This window comes from Natator depressus, chromosome 25 (assembly GCF_965152275.1).
Source record: "Natator depressus isolate rNatDep1 chromosome 25, rNatDep2.hap1, whole genome shotgun sequence".
Classification (NCBI taxonomy): domain Eukaryota; kingdom Metazoa; phylum Chordata; order Testudines; family Cheloniidae; genus Natator; species Natator depressus.
In genome coordinates, this window is record NC_134258.1 from 5416133 (window position 1) to 5424445 (window position 8313).

An 8313-nucleotide genomic window follows, 5' to 3' on the forward strand; every position below is an offset into this window, starting at 1 on the left:
GCCCGGCGCGCGGCGCGGCTCCCGGGCGCTCCAGGCTCCTTGGCCGGCGCAGCCAGCGCCTCGTCCCCTCGCTCCGAGCGGCCGGCGGCGGATGTGACAGCAGCGCAGCCCGCACTGGAAGTGACGCCTCCTCCTGAGTCCTGCTCCCTGCACAGCCCCCGGGGAAGGAGGAGCAGGAGCCTGGTGCAAAGACATGGAGGGAAGGGGGCTGCCTGCTCCCCGGGCTGCAACGACCCCCCTGCAGGGGCTGAATGCTCCACGGGCTGCAGCGACACCCCACCCCCATGCTCCACGGGCTGCAATGATCCCTCCCTGCAGCGTGTGCACCAGGGTGCATGCTTCATGGCTTCGTGCATGTCGGATGCATAATTCATAGGCTGCAGCAATTACTCTCGCCTCCCTCCCCCCCCCCCCGGCAGGTTTGCAAGGCTGCTATTTCCATGCTTACTTGGGTGAACTATTCACCCCACCCTTTGCAAGCCCGAGCTTGCTTCATTTGCGGCAGCGAACCCCCCATCTCCCCGTAGGCTAGGTGCCTGCTTTATGCTTGAATTCCCTCCCCCCCCCCCGCCCAGTTACTCTGGAAGCTGTGCAAAACGGGGCGGTGAGGTATTCACACTTCATATATACTGTAGTGACACTATCCCCGCTTCCTTATTTGCAGGCTGGGCACGAGGTTGGGGCTTCTTGCACAGGAACATGGGGGACAGAGGCCGGAGTTTCCCTCAAGCTGCATTAAAAACTCCTTGGATTAGCGAGAAGAGGCCACTCAACCCAGGAGGTGACCAGGAAGGGGTCAGAGTGTGCAAGCCAGGTGACCTGTCCCATTCCGAGCGCACCGGCTGCATCCCCTGTGCCGTGGCTGGCATTATGCAGCCAAGGGTCCCTGCTGAACCAGGGATCAAACGACAACTCTGAGCAACTTCCCTGAGTTTTTCAATGGTGGATCTCAAAGCGCTTTACAGAATGGGAAACTGAGGCACCCGGGTGAGTGTCAGAGCCAGAGCTAGAATCCAGGTGGCAATGCAGACCGGAGTCAGGGTTCTCTTCCTGGTTCTGCTGGGCGACCTTGGACCAGTCACTTCTCTGCCTCTCCTGTATGTCGTGTCTGTTTTGGGGGTGAGCTCTTGGGGACAGGTACTGTCTCTTGTTACCTGGATGTACGGCACCCTGTACAACCGGGTCTCTAAGCACTACCGTCACACCAATAACAGCTCTCCCGATCAGGGGCGGCTAGTTATATGGGCCCATGGTGCCCTTGCTCCAACAAATTCAGGGCATGGGGGCCTGGATCCACCAATGTTCAGGGCCAGGTCTCTCCCCCAGCCCCACCTGCTGCCCCGAGCATCCCCCTCTGCCCCAGCCCTGAGCCCCCTCCTGTACTGTGAACCCCTCATCCCCGGTCCCAACCCGCACCCCAACCCACTGCCTTAGTCCTGAGCCCCTCCCACACCCCAAACCCCTCATCCCCAGGCAGAGCCTTCACCACCCCCCCACACACCCACCCTCTGACCCAGCCCTGAGCCCGTTCCCACGCTCCAAACCCCTCGGCTCCACCCCATTAATTTTGTTATGTGCAACAATGTGCGGCGGGGGAGGACTTGGACCCGTTCTGGGCACTACCAAAAATTATACAAACCTGCCGCACCTGCTCCCAGTCCAGTACCCTATCTCATAACACACCGGATCAATAACAGGTTGTAACCTCTGGTGTTTAACTGGCCCCCACGTTACCCTAATATCTGAGCACCTCACAGTCTTTACCATACACCAGGCAGGGCAACAGTCCCCCTTGTACAGCCGGGAGGAGCTGAGACGCAGGGAGCCGATGTGACGTGTCCAAGGGCCATGCAAAGAATCCGTGGCAGAGCAGCAGTTTGACCCCAGATCTCCCACCTCCTAGGCTAGCGCCCTACCCAGCCTTCGCCTCTCAGGCAGGAGTGATCCCGTTGTACTAAATGTGTCAATCTATCTTGGCGTTTTAATCTGCAAGCTCCAAAGAGGCTCTGCGGTGCCACAGCTCCAGGGATCTTAGCATGATCCACGCAGGCGCCACATGGATGGCACAGCAGCAGCGGATGGCAAAGGTCCTGTCATTTTAGCAGGGATGTTGGGTCCTCTCAGCTCTGCACCTGGACGGCTGTTTTCAGAGCAGGGAATAACATAAAACTCCCAGAGAGGAAGCCTCATTGGTAAAACTAACAGAGCTGTAAACTGAGGGTGTGTCATCACAGGGGTCTGTGCAAACAGGATGGGGGCCCATCGTTTCCTGGGATCAAATAGCCTCGCATTGCATGGGCATGTGGCTAGGATTCTTCGGACGTGGCTACACGAGAGTGGGTTTTACAACCAATGTAGTGAAATCGGTGCAGATCCCTGTATGGACGCTCTTACTTCAGTTTGACGGCGGCTTACTGGGAAGGCCCAGTGGCCTAGTGGACAGAGACTGGGACGCAGGAGACCTATGTTCTATTCCCGGCTCTGCTGCTGGGTGACCTTGCGCAAGTCACTGCCCTTCTCTGTGCCTCAGTTTCCCCATCTGTATAATGGGGATCATGATACTGAGCTAGTTTTTAAAGCGCTTTGAGCTCGACTGATGAAAACCTGTATAAGAGCTTGGTACAGAAAACTTGACAATGCTGCTGAGACCACAGCCTATCATGCTAAGCAATATTGTCCTTGTACTCCCATGCCTGCAGTTGTCTCTTGTCTTATACTTAGATTGTAAGCTCCTTGGGGGCAGGGACTGTCCCTTTGTTCTGTGTTTGTACAGCACTCAGCGCAGTGGGATTCTGCTCCATCACTGGTCCTACAAATAATAATGGCAATAATATTTAATAATGACAGGTTTCAGAGTATCAGCCGTGTTAGTCTGTATTCGCAAAAAGAAAAGGAGTACTTGTGGCACCTTAGAGACTAACAAATTTATCTGAGCATAAGCTTTCATGAGCTACAGCTCACTTCATCAGAATTCCTGTCTGAATGCATCCGATGAAGTGAGCTGTAGCTCACAAAAGCTTATGCTCAAATAAATTTGTTAGACTCTCAGGTGCCACAAGTCCTCCTGTTCTTTTTGCGAATATTTAGTAAGAAGCTCAATCTTATATAAGCCACTCAGACTGAAATAGGGGCATCCCCACTGCGGTTTGCCCCAGTCTAAATCAGTTTACATTCACCCCTGTAGTTTAACTGCTGCACCTTCCCCCTGCAGACCAGCTCTTACTACAACCCAACGTGTCTGAACCATTTAAAAAAGTTACTGCACGTAATAAACCATCGAGCGTCTGGTTCAGATGTTGACACCGGGAAGTGCGGGTGTTTAAAATATTCAGAACCTGATTCTCAGTTACGCCAAGGCCCCTGAGCACCAGTCTGGCAGTATAAAGGAGCCTTAAAGTAGGTGAATATGGTCCCAGGACACTAAACCGGCCCTGCCTCCAGTCCCCAGCATAGGGGCATATCAGGGACATGGCTAGAGTGCTCTGCACTCTGGCTGTTCTTGGCTCCCCGTGGCCCATAGGCAGTAGAGCACAAGTTAGAGCAGCCTGAGGGCTACTCTAATTACACCAGAAGCCAAACAGGTCCCAGAATACAGGGAGTGCAAAGGTGGTGTAAGGTCACGTTTGCCTTTCCCCCACCCTTCTGTCCCTGCCTTACATGCAGTGAGGGAGGAACTGAGACCCGGGCCCTGAATGTGCAGATTCGCAGCATTTCTATGTCCCATTATAAAACCAGGGGTTGGATATTTGGAGTGCTCCAGCTGTCATGACAACCGGACTGGGCATCAGAGTCCAGACCTTCCTGAAAATCACCCTTTCCAGCACCTCCAGCGGCAGCCTTTCACGCCCAGCCACCACATCGTGAGCGCTGGCAGAGCCCGTTACCCAGAGGGCATTGCACAGGGGACGAGGGGACTGGGGTGCTGGGCCTGCGGGTGTGAGGAGCACACAGGGAGGGTCTTGGGCACAGAGTGCAAAAATCATTCACAGGCTTCAGAAGGTGGAGCTACACTGCCAGCAGCGGCTGAAATCAGCCTCCAGCCTGGAGCCTCAAAGTGCAGCCAAGATATGTGAGCCTTAAAAGGGAGCATCTTCACTGCAAGGCTCTGCCCTTAACCCGGCTCCCGTCCACACACAAAACTCTCTGACCTGAGTGGAGTGGTGCTTTCAACCCAGGCTAGCTGGCCCAGCGGAGGGGATAGGCTAACACCTGGGTGCTGCTTTCACTAGGGCTGGTAACCCCACAGTGTGCAGTGGGGATGCAGGGTAAACCACCTGAGTGTGATAGTCCTCCAAGCACCTTCCCACACTTCCCCTGTGTGCCCAAAAGATCAAGTTCTCCCTGTGTGCCCATCAAGCCCCCTTCTGTCCTCCTGGCTCTTCACCCACCACCCCCATTCTGACTGCTCCTCAGCCTTAATCCTGACCTGATTCGACCCACCTCCCAACTGCTGGCCTGCTGAGGGAGCTGTCAGGGAGGGCATCATGTCAGAAGGTGGGGCAGTGCCCTGCGCCACCCTGCATCGTTCCAAACCCCTTTTCCCAGCATAGCCGCCCTAGTGGAAGCCCCAGGGAACAATCTCCCTCCTGAGTGGCATCCACCTGGAAAATAACCAGCCTCCCAGACGCTGCTGAGCATTTGCAAAGGGCTTTGATGCTCCCAGATGAAAGGAGAGCTACAAGCGTGCAGAACTGGTTATTGTCCTCCTCCTCTAGGGCTGGCCCAGGCTTGCAAACCCCACACACCTGCTGGTCCCAGCTCAGTGATGTGTCTACACCCTTCTCTGTTCTGTTCACTCGGAGCCTCAACCCCGTTTATAAGCCTGAGTCTGATTTACCTCGGGTAGCGAATTCAGTCTGGGTATAAAATGCCCGTCAGCCTCCCTCCCTCCCCCAGCTGACCCTCTGCCAGCTTCCCCCATTACTAGCTGGGGGGGGGGGCACACACCACACCTGGAGCCAGCCCCATGACCAGTTGGGGGGTCAAATGACTGCGCAGACTGGGCCGAAGAGCTCCTCTTCCCCATGAAGGTGGTGACAATAAGGACGATGCAGGGCGCCCCACAGCCAGTCTAAGCGAGGCAGATGTGTCACATCAGACCTGTGGCCCCAGCTGACCCAGGGGGGATTAACTGGCCTGGCAGCTCCAGTCTGGAAGCGGCTCACCTAGAGGTGGAGCATCGAGCCCGCCAGACTTTGACAATGGGTTGGGATCTCCCGGCCTGGGGAAACACCCTGGCAAACAGCAGAGGAGCCTTGGATCAATACAAACAAGGCGTCACCTTGCCATGGAGTCTCTCAGCCAAAGTGCTTGGTAAATATTCGTTAATGGAGTCTCCCAACACCCCCTTGCATTGGGCTGGCTGGGACTTTATGAAACAGAGACGCTCCCTGGTCTGTGTGGTTATGAAAGATCCCATGATCATAGAATATCAAGGTTGGAAGGGACCTCAGGAGGTCATCTAGTCCAACCCCCTGCTCAAAGCAGGACCAATCCCCAATTTTTGCCCCAAATCCCTAAATGGCCCCCTCAAGGATTGAACTCACAACCCTGGGTTTAGCAGGCCAATGCTCAAACCACTGAGCTCTCCCTCCCCCCAGGGTAGCTGTTGGTTCCAGGTTCAGATTTTGCAGTGTGTTGTCCACCGGCGGGCACGCTCCACCCTAGAGGGGGTGCATGACGGTGGTGGAGGTGGTGTTACTCAGCTTGGCCACAGTCTTAAGGGCCTGAGCACCTTCTGCTCCCTGCTGCGAGCAGCACTGTACAGGATCGGGGCCCGTGGAGCGAGCCGGTTCCGGCACATTCGTTCACTTCCACCCAGGGCAGAGAGGCCAACTTTGGAGCGCTGCAGAGGCTCATAGGCATCTCAGTGTGCTCTCCCCCACCCCCACCCAAGCCGGATGGGAGGCTGGTGGGTGAAGACAGGCTGAGAACCGGCTTCTGGTTCCCCCTTACTCAGCTGGCAGAGCACACCCCCTCCTGGCAGAGCCGTGACTCAGAGCGGAGGGTGGGGCCATGCTAGTCAGAGCAGTTTAGCCCCTTCTCCAGCCACCCAGACTGTGCTACAAGGCCGTGCACCCCCTTACGGCTGCAAACTGTACCAAGCAGGGTCAGTGGGGAGAGGGGATGGGTAGGTCCCGTTTCCCCCTCCCGTATTGTTCCCCGGTGGCACAGCCCTTGCCGACACCCCAGTTGGCATCTCCCAGACACGTTCCTGGTCAGGCCTGGTGGGTTGGCTGCCAGGAGAGCAGAAGGCAGAGCCCTCAGAGGAGGAGAGCCTTGCACCAGCAAAGGGTGTGAGCAGGTGGTGAGTACGACACAACGGGCTGGAGGGGCTTCGGAGTCTAGTCTCTGGGATCCTTCCCCTGCTCCAGAACAAGGAGACAGCCCCGTCCCCCAGGAGGGAAGGAGCCCGAGGCTGTAAAACGCCACCTGCACTGATGGGGTTCAGAGAGTAACAACAGCCCTTGGCCCATCTCCAGCACCATCCTTCCACAAGCGCTCAGAGAGTCGCACCAACAGGAACGAATCAGCCCCAGGGCTGGGTCATAGCGTTAGCCCCATTCGACATGGGGCAACCTGGGCCTGGAGAGGGGATGTGACTTACATAAGGTCACCTCGCGAGTCAATGGTGGAGCCAGGACCAGAACCCAGGAGTCCTGACGCCCATGGCTTAAAGGGGTCCAAAAATAGCCCAGAGGGTGGAGGGAATCATTGTCTACGGCAAGGGAAGTGACATTGCATCTGCCTGCCCCCCATCAGTTCTGCGCCCCCCACATCTCTGCTTCTCCGGCAGCTGCTGGGACTCCACCCCCAGCCCTTCCCAGGTGGGTGCTGCAAGGAGAGGAGCCACCCGGTCCCCATTGCTCCCAGGAGGGGAAGGGGGAGCCGACCCACCCTGCGCTGCTGGGCTCTCCTGTGAGAACGATGGGGGCTCGCGACTGCACCACGTGCCTGTGATTGGCTGCTCTCCCCCAGGGGGTGGGGCGGTAGTGAAGGCAGCCAATCAGAGGGCGGGTTTCCTGCAGGTTGGGCTGATGTGTGCACCCCTCAGTGACCCAGCTCCAATTGTAGAAACGTTATTTCCCGGGGTCCTTGTGACCCGGTGCCCTTGAAGCCCTGCTGATGCCCCCGTCCTGTACGAGCCCCACAACCGCCCGCTCTGCGGTACCCGAAGCACTGAACGCACACAGCTGAGGCTGCAGGGCCCCCTCAGCCTTTGGGCGCCAAAGGAAGAGCTGACGCGTCCAACTGCTATTATTTGCGGTTATTGGGCATCTCTGACCTAAGCTATTTATCTGGGCCAGGCTCTTCAAAGAGGAGGCCCTAAGTGACGCCCACAGGAGCTGTCGGGTGCTCGGCGCGCTCAGAAACCTGGCCCCAAAGGTGGGTGCTGAGCCCTTGGGAACCTGGCCCTGGGCTCTGCCATGAAGACACGACACGCAGCCTGAGTCAGATGACCCAGTCCTAATCCCTCAGCCAAGCTCCCAGCACCACAGATGGCAGGAGATCCCTTCCAGCTGGAGCTCAAGGGAAAGGTGACTTCCCCCGCCCCAGCTCTGATCCCATCCCCACAGGGCAGTGGCTGACTGGCCCTGCCGCAAAGCACGTTCAGGAATCGGCCTGGAGATTGTGTTGAGCCCAGTCTAGCTCAAGGCACTTCCTGGGCTAAGAATAAGCACAATAACAACAACAACAATAATAATCATGCCTAACTGATATAGATCTCAAAGCATTTTACCAAGGAGGTCAGTATCAGATGGGGAAACCGAGGCACAGAGTGAGGAAATTATTTGCCCACGGTCACCCTGGCAGAGCCAGGAATAAAACCCAGTTTCTTCCGTCCCAGGTCACTGCTTTATCCCCTAGGCTACACTGTTTTGCATTGTGCAGCAATTGCAGCTGGGACTGAGCTGTTAATCCAGCTCCCAAGGCCAGTGCAGGATCATTCCCTGCAGCGTATCACCCTGGGCATTTTTTAGTCTAGTTTGACTCAAATGACTCAAGCCCTGGGGCTCCCACCACTTCCTCTGGGAGACAACTCCCCCAACCCCCCCCCCAATCTGCACCAGGAGGAAGTTTTTCCTGCTATGTCACCTACCTTTTCCTTTCATCCCATTGCCTCTAATGATATGTCCTCCGAACATCCTAAAATCATTCCTCCCTCACATCCGTCAGCGCCTGGTTAGCCGGTCCCCTTCAGCCACACTGGTTGAAACACGTTTGTCATTTGTGGATGGTATCTAGCCATGCCCAGAAAAATGAGTTACACCCTGGGGCTGTCCAAGGAGGGGCAGCTCATTAGCTGGATTT